This window comes from Ambystoma mexicanum, chromosome 4p (assembly GCF_040938575.1).
Source record: "Ambystoma mexicanum isolate Mex_15411 chromosome 4p, UKY_AmexF1_1, whole genome shotgun sequence".
Taxonomy (NCBI): Eukaryota; Metazoa; Chordata; class Amphibia; order Caudata; family Ambystomatidae; genus Ambystoma; species Ambystoma mexicanum.
This window is the reverse complement of record NC_090927.1, coordinates 166,521,679-166,536,667: the sequence shown is the minus strand read 5'-3', so window position 1 is coordinate 166,536,667 and position 14,989 is coordinate 166,521,679.

The window sequence follows — 14,989 nt, the reverse complement described above, 5'->3', positions numbered from 1 at the left end:
GGGCTTGTCAATATACTTTATTTTACAGGTTGCCCAGTTAGGGGGATCCTCATACAGAACTGTGCCTAAATTTAGGGAACCAGTATTCTGCCAATTGTTTAACCAACTTGTTTTTCCTCCTAAGTCTATTGTTGGTTCACTTTATTACTTGATTTGTATGCCATTTGAAACTGTCTACAGTTGATGCATTTTAATGGAATCTAAGAAGTAGTTGTGGTACCACATTGAGACTGTATATATTTACCATTTTAGATTTAACTGAGTATAAAGAGTGTTTTTTGTGAATGTGTACATAACTTGAGCCTTGTTTATATAAAGAACTGTGTTTTCACTAACATACTATGTGGACATTCCTTGGTGGGTCCTTGGGGACTACACTAGTTTAGAGAAGGGGCCAAGTACCCCCACCTCAACCATCTCGCCCATATTGTCTATATGTTGGGAGCCAGAGTGTGAGACACGTGCAGTAACAGTGAAAATACCGATACCAAGGAGAATCCTGGAGGCAAGGTTCCCATTGAGAAAGCCATACCTGCATACGAGACAGTATGCTGGACATTTGAATGAAATCCTAGAAGAAGCAGGACCAATGAATGAAAAAGCAGATTAGTGACCTCACACGAAGCCAGACTGACGTACATAGAAGAGATGTAGAGATAAGAGAAGTGAGTATAGTCTATAAAGCATCAAGACAGTATCAAGTTAAGTGACATCTCGGGCTCGAGATGAGGAAACATGTTATAGAAACAATGATGATATCAAGTCATTTTACAGGTGTACAGATGCAAAGAAATGCAAGCAGATGAAGTATTCTTGAGGCTAGCTATGCAGTGAATAGATTGCGGCATGCACCAACATATACATATATAGGCATGAAGTGAAGAATGGATGATTCCACAACGTGTTATAGCCGAGCTGGACCAAAGAAGGAAGGCCTTTTTTCCAGTGTGCCGCAGTTGAAAAACAACTAAATTGCAGAAGTGAATCTCAGAAAGGCGAGGCTGGATGTGCCCCAAGAAGCCAAGATCTAATCGGACTGGGATGAGCAGACACTAGTTACAATCGTGTGAAAGAATGAAACTCCGGTTCAGAAGGCATGGACGAAAACAAGGAAGACATCAGAGGTCTATTAAAAAATAGTATTATAAATGCACTAGAGTTCAAATTTGTGGTCTTCAGTCACATGAATGGATGGAACTGGACAAACATGATGAACCACACCCACGCAGAGAGACAGAGCGTGCCTCTCCTCCCCTCCCCTGTATTCTCCAGGGAAAGGAACATTTCCAAGGCCAAGTTGAAAGCCTTAATTGATATGCAAACCACTGACGTGACGATAGATGATATGCTAATTGGCAGGAAGCTATGGTTATGACCAGCTCACCAGCACCTGGAAGTCCAGCCTGCGTGCTGCTAATGTAGGTGGAAAAGTACTGATGAATGTAAGAGTGCCAACCAATTGTAGGGGGCCGCATGATTAAGATCCCTATAGTTTGTTTAACCAATAGGATGTTGTGTATTTAGTGACGTTCATAGTGACCAGTTTGAGGGGAGGGCTTAGTTGCCCCACCTGACGTTAATTAGCCTATCACTTTCTTAGACTAGTATGGAACGTATACGTAGATGTTCCCTCTACGCCTATCACATTTGCCACTAGGTTTTTGTAGTTTGCCACGTAGGATGACGTTAGTAAGTGCGTAAATTAACGTCATCAATGATGAGTTTTTATTATAAGTAAGATGTTTTTTCTGAAGCAAATTGAGAGAAACCATGCTATGAGATGTCTGTTGATGTCCGTTGTACTCCCTGTTTTAGATAATTGATATTAAAATGGTTAACTTTTACCAACCTCCTGTGTCGTTTGATTATTGATGTTGGAGTAACTTCTGCATCCCCATTCATCTCAAAGTATTGCTACCTTGTCTTAATGGGCTGGGTTGGCTGTCACGTGGTCGTAAAGAGGATGGTTAAAGAGCCATCGACCTAAGTAAGCTTTGGGTTCCCGGCAATATCGCGTGTCCTCTGCCATTCGACTTAAAAGACATGAAGCTCCCTGTAGATAGCAGAAATAGTTTTTAAAATTAAGCTTTGCAAGCGTAGGTGAGATGGGTCCCTCGGTTTGTATGAAATCCCCTCCCGACTTCAACAGGAAGCTTAACGGATGGAAGGTTGAAGCAGCTGATAAAGAGGAGGCAATACCGAGAGTCGGAAGTCGAAGAAGCGAATGGTGAGTAAAACTGAGTGAGGTGGCAAAATTGTGAATCGCCAGTGAGTGGAAAAAGTGATAAAGGGAAACAAGTAACGGAGGGAGGTTGACGTTAAGACAACTCGAGACGAGGAGCATTGAGTTATTAAGTAATTGACTTGAGGAGAGGAGCCAAGCAATTAAGAAATTGTGAGATGAGGATTGTCACAGTAGAGCAAGCCCAGTGTCCTGCATCATAGCATGTAACAGAAGGAGTCGTATCTAGAGTCCCATTAGCGGATGACGTAGACTACGGACTTGTTCAAAGACTTGTCTAAAGAGAATGACTCATATCCCAATCAGGGTATTTTTTAGGGGCAAGGTTTAGTCTCGAGGATCGTAGACTGAGATATATGTGACCAGTCGAGTATGTCAGTTTGTTTGTTTGTTTTATGTGTCATATAGATATTTATGTGGCGAAGAAATATCAGTCGAATTAAGAGACATCAAAAGGAAAGCACATGATTTAAGAGTAAATATTTTATTTGTTGAAATTAACTTGATGGTGTTTAGTAAATAAGTAGATTGGAATATAACGTGATATAAATGGTTTGGAGCTGCAATGATTGGTGCATTCTCATATTGTATTATTTTTCTGAAAAACGTATTTTTGAAAAAGTGCAAAGTGTAAAGGTGAGTACTGACAGTCAAGTGTGACGAGTCAAAATGGAGGATATCACTCCACTTACACATCTATGCAAGCAGTTGCCAAAACACGCAGCTAAGCTTAAACAATACAGATCAGAATGGGTTAAAGGCACGGCAGACAAAATGTTCATGCCATGGCCACAAGGGGGATCACTTTAAAAGCCAGTTTTGCAACACATGATGACATATTTGCATGCAGCGTACATAGGAAAGAAGTTAGATAAAAGGCTAGCGAGCTTAGAGCTCTGGAAAATGTACCAGGAGGAAGGAGAAGAGCCACCTCCTGAAGACTGGATACTTATCATAGGCAAAGAGGGGGGTGAGGAGCCTTCTGCTCCCCCAGCCGTGCCTGAAGCAAAAGGAGATAGTATAAAAGATGATGGAGTGTACCCATTAAGAGAACTTAAAGCAGCGGCAGGATACAGCAATCCGGCATATGAGTCGCCTGCACATAGCAGAAACGAGGGTACCAAGAAGGTTCCTGAAAGAGAGGTGATCTTTAAAGTCTCAAGGGACAAAGAGAGAAAGGACAAGGAGAGAAGTGACCGACCAAGTACATCTTTAGATATAGGAAGAGAAATAAAGAGATGGAGGGGAGAAAAGGATAAGGCTGATAAGGTAGCGCTCATACAGAAGAACGGATGGGTGGTGAGATTTTGCTCAAACTTAATGGTAAGAGCATTGAGGAAGTAAGGCAAAGAGAAGATCGAGACGAACAAGACAGCAAAGATCGGGATAGCGAGGAACGAGTGAAAGAAGATGAGGCAAAAAGGAAGGATAGACAAAGACGAGAACAGTTGGATCAGGATGAACAACTAAAAAAGCAAGAAAGGGCAGAAGAACAGAGGAAATATGACAACAGACAAAGGGCAATTGAAGAACAAGAAAGGCTAGAAAGAAAGAGAGAGGAACATGAAGAACAAAAGTTAAGGTTTAAAAGGATACAAAGACGTAGAGATGAGGAAATACAAAGAGCAAATGAGAGAACATATATGAAAAGAAAGGAAGAAGAAAGAGTGAGAGAAGAAGCAAGGAAATGAAGAGAGCTTGATGATGAAATAGAACGAAAGAAAAGGCAGAGAGCATGCAATATTGAGCATGTTGAAAAGGAATTAATGGTTTCTAATTCAGTGGCAGCATGGGAGGACATAGAAGAATTCATCCCAGCACACGAACCAATGCCAGGTCCGTCTAGAGAAAATCTAGAGGATGACTTTGACTGTAGAAGCATCGGGGACAATCGATAAAGTATATCATGATATGAGGACTAAGAAGGAACTGAAAGGAAAGGGTACAAATGATTGAGTCGAAAGTACGCAGACAGAGAGGGAGGCTTGTGTAGTTTTGAGCCGAAAGAGTCGTCTTTAGACAGACTAACTCTGAATAGAGACGAAGAAGAGGGAAGCCATACAATTTGGGGACAGGATATGTCAGACAAAGACAGGGAAACCTTCCGTGGGGAGAAGGAAGGTAACGCATGTGGTCCTGAGGGATGTTCTCCGATGGACAAGGAGGTGAGATGGTCAGATCTAGATCTACCTAAATCGAGGGCGTCAGAATCTCTGGCGCGACTAGATCAAGCTAGAGGGAGATCTCATTGTGAGAGGGGAGACTCATCACCTTATGTGAGCAGATTAAGATCGCTGCCAGGAAGGAAGCGGTGTGGAACCATTGTCCCTGCTATGGACAGACAGACAATGGGGGATGAGTGTGAATTGGGGATATCGCATTTTCCTTTGTTAGAGAAAGGATGAACCAGACCACAAAATATACCATGGCCACAGATGGATAAGGACAATTTAAGATGTAAACTTTCCTGAGTTTAACTTCTGGTGCTGGGAAATGGATACATGAGTGAGAAGAAAATGACAGGAGGTTAGCTATAGGAGACATTAACGGTGTTCTAGCCGCTATTCTTGGGGAGAGAGCAGACGATGTTTGGTCGGGAGCAGGATACTCGAATGTCACAATGCAGAACATGGCTCACGATGGAGAACCATTTAATAACTGTAGAGCGGCAGTCTGGAAAGCTCTCAAAGTGTTGTATCCGGACACGTCAGATATGGGAGGTATAATGATGAAGAAGATGCAGGAAGGGGTTGATACTTTTGTTTACATTCAGCATTTACAGGAAGAATGGAGCTTGAAGACTTGCAAGCCTTGGGGGAAATCTATACCTGTATCTTATCATATACTATACCAAGGGCTGCCAAGCCAGTACAAAAGCAGCTCAAGATGTCAGTGGGCAAGGAAGTGAAGCCATGGTCAGAAATTCAGGTGACCATTGCGTTTTACTGCAGACTGTTGCAGGAGAAGAATCAAAAGTAAGATGATGCAGGGAAAGGTGAAGAAGCTAAATAGGTGCAGAATAAATTGTCAAAATATGCCATAGAAGGGGCAATGTTGACTAGCAGAGAAGGGTCGAGTTTATAGCAAACAGCAGGTATGCCACAGGTGAATAACCAAAGGCAGTACAATCAAAGTAATAATGGATTCATAACATGAGGTAGGGGTGGTTTCTGAGGCAGAGGCTTCCAGAATAATCAGGGAAATTTCCAGAATAACCAGGGTGGGTTTCAAAACACACAGACTGATTGTCAAAGCATGCAGGAAGGGCAAATTAAGTGACCTCCTGTATGTTGGACATGTGGTATGTCGGACACCTTGCACGCATTTGTAGAAGTCAGGGTTTGTGCAAAATGGACAATTCTCAAGAAGGGGGAACCCCCTGCATACACTCAACAGAATGGAGAGGGGTTAGCCCAAAATCAGACAGTACAGAAAACACAAGCGCCGAGAATGCAGGTTTGCAAACACAGCAGACAATAATGAATCCGCCGCAAGGGCAGTCGCAGCATTCGCCCATGCAGATACAACAGGGCATAAGTACAGAACAGTTAATGACTCCTAGGATAGGGTGTGTCACTGTCGAAGGAGGAAATCTTTTCACGGGTACGGGAATAAGCATATACCCACAGTAGGACAGCTCACTGGGAGACTTAATGTGTTCACTACTCTCTGTGATGCCCAATCCTCAAGAGGAACTGAGGGTTGACGTCCATATAGGAGGCAAATATTTTTTTTTTTTTTGTAGACACAGGTGCAACACGCTCATCTATACAAGAGGGGAAATTTACGTTATCGGGGAATGCCATGAATGGTCAAGGTTTCACAGGCGCTACAAGTAGAGTTCCTTTTACTGAAAAATTGCCAGTCTCTATAGGGGAATGTGACATATCTGTACCATTATTATGTTCCAGACAAGCACCTGTCAATATATTAGGTCGAGATTTAATGACAAAATTGAACATGATGATTTAATTTACTGATGAAGGAATAGTATGTTCAATGCCAGGAATGCATTATTTAAACGTGAGTGAATTTATTATAGTATTCACGTGACAAATGGCTATACTGGGTGAACTATTAGAGCCAGAGGTTTTTCATTATGGGGTACGCATTTTGTTAACATGGCTACACGTTTTAGTGGGTAAAACTTTGAGAATACCTGATGAGTTTTTATTAAGGCCAAGGATACCTATAGATGAAGAGGGAGGGCAAGTCTTTCCCTTAGGATTACAAGCAGCCATAGTGCAGGGGGAAATGGCTTTGCTTGATGGAACTGATGATGAAGGAAGACGATGGTGCACAGCAATTGCCATTGGGGATGGTTATAGATTGACTGTTGTCACTGACGAGGATATGTTTAAAGACCATCCATCAGATGACGAAGTAGCATTTGAATTGAGTATTACTCATTGGGTGAGAGCAATCAAAACGTGAGGTTCCTCAGAAAATGATGTTAGCATTGAAACATCCTGAGTTTTTCGATGAAGATATGGAAAGGTGCCAGCTTCAGCAATTTTACCTCGAGCACGACAGTATCATATGTCTCGAGAGGCAGACAAAGGTATTTTCAAGACGATATCTGCCATGATGGAACAAGGTATTTTAGTGATATCAGAGTCACTGTGTAATACGTCAGTGTATCCTGTGAAAAAAAGTCAAGGGGGGGTTGTGGTGTCTAGTGCAAGACCTTCGCCTGATTAACCAAATTGTAGAGGCTGTTTCCTCTAGTTCTTAATCCTGTGACAATCTTATGTAGTATCCCTGTTGAGGCACGATATTTTACGGTAATTTACTTGAAAAACGTGTTTTTCTCAATTCCATTGCATAAGGATTCTCAACATCTGACGTCATTTACGTTTTGTCAGACTAAGTTAAAAAGCATGAGATTGCCTCAGGGGTACTGTGAATCTCCATCAATTTTCAATTGAGTCCTGCAGATGGACTTAAGCAATATTGATTTAGAAAGTGTTGTACTGCAATACTTAGATGACATATTGTCTGTAGCACTTCAGAGGAAGAGTGCAGATGTGATTCAGTTCAACTGATGATTATTCTTTCAGAGAAAGGATATAAAGTGGATAAGGAGAAATTGCAATATTGACAAGAGGAAGTGCTATACATAGGTCAATTAATTTCACATAAAGGAAAGAAAGTTACTCATGAGAGAGCTTAGGCTATTTTGAAAAAAACAAAGCCACACACAATAAAGTACATGCAAAGAATTTTGGGACTATGCAATTATGTGAGAGCATGGGTATTTGATTACAGTTCATTTAAAAGGCCATTGTTGCAGGCTCTGAAAGAAACATAGGCAACCCAGGAAAAAATGGTCTGGACTGAGGAAATGGAAATGGAAGAAGGGTTTGATGAGTTGAAAAAGGCAATTTGCACAACTCCAGTTTTAGGAATTCCCAATTATGCGGAGGAATTCTTTTTATTTTCGCATACGAATGGCACAGTTATTACAGCAGTACTCACGCAGAGAACCACGTTGGGGTACAAGCCTCTAGAATATCATATTGGCATTCTGGACCCAGTAATGAGGGGTCACTTTCCCTGCGAACAATCTTTAGCAGTCGCCACGTTTGCAATTGAGAAGGCTGCAAGTATAGTAACGGGATGTTACATGACGTTTATTTGTTGAACATGCTTTGTTTGCCATTTAGGAAAAACTGAAAGGTACATTGACTTCTCAAAGGGCTTCTTCCTACGAGGTAGCCCTATAGAAACCAGTGAGAGAAGATACCCCTGCCTCGGGGAATGGAGAGGACCAACCCTAAAAGACAGGGAAAGGGTGCCCAACAATGATAAGCTGGGCGCTGGGGGGGAGTAGAGTAAGAGGCAGGGGCTGGCTAAAGGGGGAATCACAAGAAGTCTCTCCCCAACAGAGAAGAGGAAGGTGGTCCAGGACAGTGACTCCAGAATGCAGGCCTGGAGGAGCTTAAGACAAAGGGGACCAGCGGATATAGAGTGGAACCCTGCCCTGTAACAGCAGAGGCTCGGCAGGCAATGAAAGGTGAGAGGAGGGGACTGACAAACAGGGGGAACACAGGCAGTGTCCCCCCAGCAGAGAAAGGGATGATGACCAAGGAGAGAGACCCCATCAACTAGGCCAGGAGTGGCAAAAGAGAAAGGGGTCCTGCAGATACAGTGCAGAAGCCTGCCCTGTAACAGCAGAGACTTGGCAGGCAAGGAAATGCCCATAGACTGGTGGGAAGGTCAAGGAGAGTGTGGGCCCACACAAGGATAACCTGGGGAAACCAAGGAGCAGCTGCAATAAGGAGGAGGGCCCACTCTCAAATGAACAGTGAACCCCAAAGGGCCAGGATTCAGAAAGGACTGGTGACATTGCAATGATAACAAGTGCCTCCCAGAAGCTGAAAGGTGACGGTGAGCAGGACATCAATTGGGGTAACCATGGGATGAGACTCTATTGCCAACGAAGAATTTGATCAAGAGATAAAGCAGCTGGGGTATGCTAGGAAAACCACAATGGATCCCACATGTCCAAGACAAGGGGGAAGGTGGCGTCGGCAGCCCAACAGACCCCTCAAGTAAGAGAAGAATGTGGAGCTCGGAGAATGCAAAACACACTCAAGAAGTGGAGAACCAGTCAAAACTCTCAAACACCAGGGACAAGTCCAGAAGGAGAAATAGCGCTACGCAAAGAGGACATGCAGAGCTGGTTCAACGAGTTCCAAGACCAGTTTATGGCTTCCTTTCAACCACAATTTGAGACTTTAAAAGAAGAAATTAAGCAGTCGGTGCAAGGACTGAAATTGAAATGAGAGGTTGCGGCCAAGGACAATAACAGTCACATCGACAAGAACAGAGGGGGAAGTGGGCACAAGCTACACCCCGGGAAGGGGGTAAGACTTTAACACGTATCATGCAGCCGAAGGTGGGAAAGTGGGGCAAAATTTGGAATCCTTAGTGGGGGTTAGTACTCTACACAATGATTTCTCTGGGATGTTTTGAGAGCCAGGCACGGCGGACACACCCTCCGAGCGATCATAGGAACATGGCCCCTCCTCAAGGGAAGGGAAGGGGTGAGGGACACCAAGCTGGGGGTTATTGTTGAAAGTTGGCGAACAAGGGGGGGTTGGGAGGGGAAGCAAGGGGGGGGCTGCCAGATGGGAAAATTGAAGTGGTTAGCAATTGGGAGGTAAGGGGAGAAGAGATGTGGAGCACTCAAATGAAAGATCCTAAGGTACTTACATATCATGTAAGGGGACTGAATACCCCAGTTAAGAGGAAAACGGTGGAAAATCTTCTGCGGGGGGAAAGGTTTGACATTCTAATGTTCCAAGAGACACACATATGCAAAAAAGAGAAAGGGAAATGACGAATTAGGAGAAATGCTCAAATACATCAGGTTAACGCTGGAGAAAGAAGGCGGGCGTGCTGATTGCACTCCAGGATGGGTTGGGAGTACAACTCAGGATTCGATATTGGATAAAGAGGGGAGGTATTTGTTCTTGAATGTAGCAATGGGAGGCTGTATAGTCACACTGGCCTCAGTTTAAGCCCCGAACATTGGCAAAGATCATTTTTTGAGGGAAATCTATTGAAGCTAGAGAGCTTCACCAAGGGGGATATTATATTAGCGGGGGACCTCAACATGGCATGGGTTCTCACACACGGATAGGAGTGGGAATACTTCTGAGGGAGTAGGGGCCCCATCCAAGGCACTATGGCAGAAGATGGACACATTAACCCTCAATGATATTTGGAGAGTAGTGATGGGACAGGAGCAGGACTTGACACATTATTCCCACGTACATTCCATCTTGTCTAGAGCTACATTTGGGCCTCCACAGGGCTACTGGGGAAGGTGAGGGATGTAGAGTTGGGATCTATCTCACTGTGGATACACATCACAATGAATAACAGGAAACGGGGTTATGGGAATTAAAGGTCCCCACGGTGCTCCTACACAATCTGATCCAGGTAGAAGCCATTAGAGAAAAGATTAAGCAATTCTTTAGAGATAATGAAACAGAAGATGTGCCACAAGAAACAGTATGGGATGCATTCAAGGTAGTGTTTCTTGTGGCGCGTCCGCTGTTTCATTCTCTGTAAAGTATTGCTCTATTTTTTCTCTATTTCTCTACATGATAGGGTTTAAGGCAAGGGGGGATAAAGAAAGACGCCAGTGGGAAGAGGAATTAAAGGGGAAGCTGAGAGAGATTCAAGGGAAATCTCAAGGAACCTGTGGAGGAGGAGCCAAGTGCCTCTACCAAAAGTCCCGCCCCCATTTTGCCTATATGTTGGAAACCTGAAATTGCGATAAGCACAACGCCACTGGTGGTACCTATAGCGTGAAGAGTCCTTGAAACAAGGTATCCATTGAGAAAACCCTATATGATTTACCCGCCAAGAAATGACAGTCTTCCGAAGGAAGTTCCAGAAGAAGTGTGAAGATGAATGGAAGAGAAGGCTGGTGATGTCACATGAAGCAGAAATGACGCACCTAGTAGAGATGCCAATGAAGAAGGTGAATAGACCTTATAGAATCTGATGGCGAAGTAAAGACTTGAGCAACATTTCCTGAGCAAAATGAAGATTGCACGGGTGGAAAGCACTGAAGAAAATGCAAAGCCGTTTTTATAATTGTACAGATGCAGTAACGCAAGTAGACTAAGTAATCATGAGGCTGGCTATACGTAGTGAATCGACTGCAGGCGGTGCTGCCAATATACATATGTAAGTGTGTATAGAATCTGGATGTTTCACAATGCATTTCAGCAAACCTGGAGCCCATGAATGTAAGTGTTGAAAGTGTGGCACAGTTAAAACATCGGATGCTGAAGGAAGATTTGAGATGGCTTGTCTGGCCCCGTGTCAAGAGTTGGGGCCTCTAAAAACCTGGTTACCTATTTGAGAAGATACAATAAACATAAGAAGCGAGCCGAGCTCTGTTGTTATGTAATGGAAAAACACTAGAAGTGCCTAGTTTTATTCATTTAATAGTGTTAAATGCGAAGAAGGAGCTAAAAATATGGTCTTCTGTCACATGGTCAAGTTGAAAATAGACTTGGGGCGAGCTACACTGAGAATAGAAGATAAGGCCATGCTCACACTCCCTTTTATTCTCTGGCAGAGTGATCGTTTGCAAGGCAGAGTTCAAATAACTAATTGAATGGCAGGCAGTAGGAGTAATGATGGATGTTGGGCTAATTGGATGGGGAGGCATGGTCAAGTTCAAACCCCCAGCACCTGGGGTACCAGCTTGCATGCTGCTAACGAGTGGAATATTCCAGAAGGGTACAAGCATGCCAACCAATTATAGAGGGCCACGTAGGAAAGAGTCCTATAGTTTGAAAGCCAATGAAACGTTGTGTATTTTTATGACACGAAAATGACTTGCACTAGGGTTGGGCATAGCTTCTACCTGACCTTAGAGACCCAATCACAGTCCAGTCCCCCATAGAAAGTATACTTTGATGTTCCCTTAATGCCTATCACAAACCCCGTAGGTTTTCTTATTTTACCATGTAGTATTACGTCATGTATGATGAGTTGTTGCTATATAAATGTGTTTTTTCATATGAATCGTTGAGAGACTTATGCTGTGGGTTGTCCATTGATGGCCGTTGTACTCTCTGTTTTAGACAATTGCAATTAAAAACAGTTGTGTTTTTCCAACTTCCTGAGTCAGTCTGATTATTGGTGGGAGAGTAAGATCTGCATCCCCATCCGTCCTATAGAGCGCCACCTCTCTTAAAGGACCTACGGGTTAAAACCCAAATAACAAACTAAGAAAAACACTAAGACAGATCCAGGGACAATTGGAGTTGCTTAGAACGAAGCGGGCTGAGAAGGGACTGTTATATCCGAAACACTGGCACTATGTGAAAGCCACTAAAGTGGATAGACACCTAGCTAGGCGATTAAAGGATAAAAAGCACACTCAGACAAACAGAAAATTACAAAATAACCAAGGGCAGGTAAAGACGGCAAATGAGGATATAGGGGACATTTTTTGGAAATATTATCAAGCGCTATACACATCAGACAATCCACCAGAACTCGAGCAGGAGGAATATCTTACGAAGCTCTCATTTCCACAGATATTGGAAGAAGAGAGGGGACTCTTAGAAGAAGTGATAAGGGAAGAAGAGGTCAAAAAGGCCAACACAGAACTATCACTTAACAAAGCCCTGGGCCCTGATGGATACCCGGCAACCTTTTATCGACAATATAGGGATATCCTGCCCCCCATTCTCACAAAATCATGTAACACACTTAGGATCAACAGTGCTATTTCCCCATCAATGAACGAAGCTAAACTGGTGGTGTTCCATAAGCAGTGCAAAGATCCGACACTTGGAGGGTCATATCATTCAATAGCGTTAATAAAGCTGAATGCAAAACTATATACAAAGATATTAACAAATAGTTTAAAATACATGCTACCAAATCTAATAGGACAGGACCAATTGGGCTTCATACCATCTAGGCAAATATTTGACAACACTCACAGAACAAGCCACTTGATAGAAAATATAGGGGTGACACAAAACCCAGCAATCTTAGTGTCATTGGATACGGAAAATGCATTAGACGGGGTTGAATGGTCCCTGCTGTTCCACATACTAGAACATATGGGGTTCAAGGAGAAATTCATCCAAATAGTGCAGGCTAATTGTAGCTCACCGGTAATCCGCATTGCCCTCAATTGAACAGTTACAGGGAAGATTGGGATGGGGTACTAAACAAGGCTGTCCCCTATCTCCGCCGCTTTATGCCATTTACTTACAACCTTCATTGGTTAAGATTCCAGAAACAGACAGGTTCAGAGGAATAGAAATGGTGGGAGGAACACACAAAGCAATAGCATTTGCAGATGATATGTTGGTTGCATTGACTGATCCTGAACAATCACTCCCGGTGCTAATGTAGGAATTGGACAAATATGGGGCGATATCAGGATTAAAAATAAATAGGCAGAAGTTGGAAATTTGACCCCAAAGTGATGGATAGGCTGGGAACAAGAATGCATCTGAAAAACGCAGAAAAGAGTATAGCATATTTAGGCATAACACTCACAAAAAAGATTGGGCACCTATATGCAGTTGTGAGATAGGATTAAACTCAATCTCATGAAATGGAACCTCCTCACAGTATCATGGTGGGGGAGAAGGACAGCATTATAAATGGTGGTCTTGCCAAAGCTGTTATATTACTTTCAGGCACTACCCATTAGGGGCCCGAAGATCTTCTTTAAATACCTCAATTGGGCTATATAATCATATATCTGGAACAAAAGACTCCCTTAGAGTAGCAATGTCTACATTACCAGTTCCAAAGAACAAGGGGGGCTTAGCCCTCACAAATATTCATAGATATTATGAGCCAGCCAAGTTACGGGTTATGAGAGAATGGTCGGCTGAAGGTCTACATAAAATATGGGTACGACAAGACAGGGAGGTAGCGGGATTGCCCCTGCCAGGGCTCATGTGGCTAAATAAACAAAACAGACATCCTAATGTTAAGATTAGCATGATAATTGAGGTAGGGGTGGAAATATGGGATACAGCAATTGAACGAGGGATGCTCACGATGAAACCATCCCCATTTTATCCAATGTTCGGTAACCCAGAATTTTGGCCATGGATGGAAAAGGGGGCACTCAAGAAATGAGAAAGAGTAGGCTGTCAAAAGATACAGGATATGTACCAGGGACAGACCCTGAGGACTTTTGAGGACTGTGTAAAGGAGATTGGTTTGACGGGGAATGACCAGTTGAAATATAACCAACTGAAACTCTGGTTGACTACCCCAGCTATTAAGGAGGCAGCTACGAGACAGCTGACACCATTTGAAAAATATAAAACGACCCACACCGGGTCAAAGAGTTTAGTATCTGTAGTGATAGGTGCCATTGCATTTCGGTGCTGGACTGCCCCTGGGCAGGACAAAGACTGATATGCAAATGGATATTTCCCATCTGTGAAAGGCACAGTGAGAAAAAGCAGTGGCTGCGAACTCTCAAGTGGTTAATAACCACTGAACAGGTTATCAAGCCTTGTTCTATCGAGAGAGGGGCGCCCGCTACCTTTGCAAACCAAATTTCAAGGAACCTGGGATTGGTAACGCTAGGTCTCCTGGGGGCAACCAGACGTGGTCTCCCTCTCACTGTGCTTAGAGAGGCATTAGCTTCACTTCACTGATGATCCCCAACAAGGGTGAAACCCGTGTATGGGGTTGCTGGTGGTACTCTCGTTCAGGTTGGAATTGCTATTGCATTTTGGTGCTGGACTGCCCCTGGGCAGGACAAAGACTGATATGCAAATGGATATTTCCCATCTGTGAAAGGCACAGTGAGAAAAAGCAGTGGCTGCGAACTCTCAAGTGGTTAATAACCACTGAACAGGTTATCAAGCCTTGTTCTATCGATAGAGGGGCGCCCGCTACCTTTGCAAACCAAATTTCAAGGAACCTGGGATTGGTAACGCTAGGTCTCCTGGGGGCAACCAGACGTGGTCTCCCTCTCACTGTGCTTAGAGAGGCATCAGCTTCACCTCACTGAAGATCCCTAACAAGGGTGAAACACGTGTATGGGGTTGCTGGTGGTACTCTCGTTCAGGTTGGAATTGCCATTGCATTTCGGTGCTGGACTGCCCCTGGGCAGGACAAAGACTGATATGCAAATGGATATTTCCCATCTGTGAAAGGCACAGTGAGAAAAAGCAGTGGCTGCGAACTCTCAAGTGGTTAATAACCACTGAACAGGTTATCAAG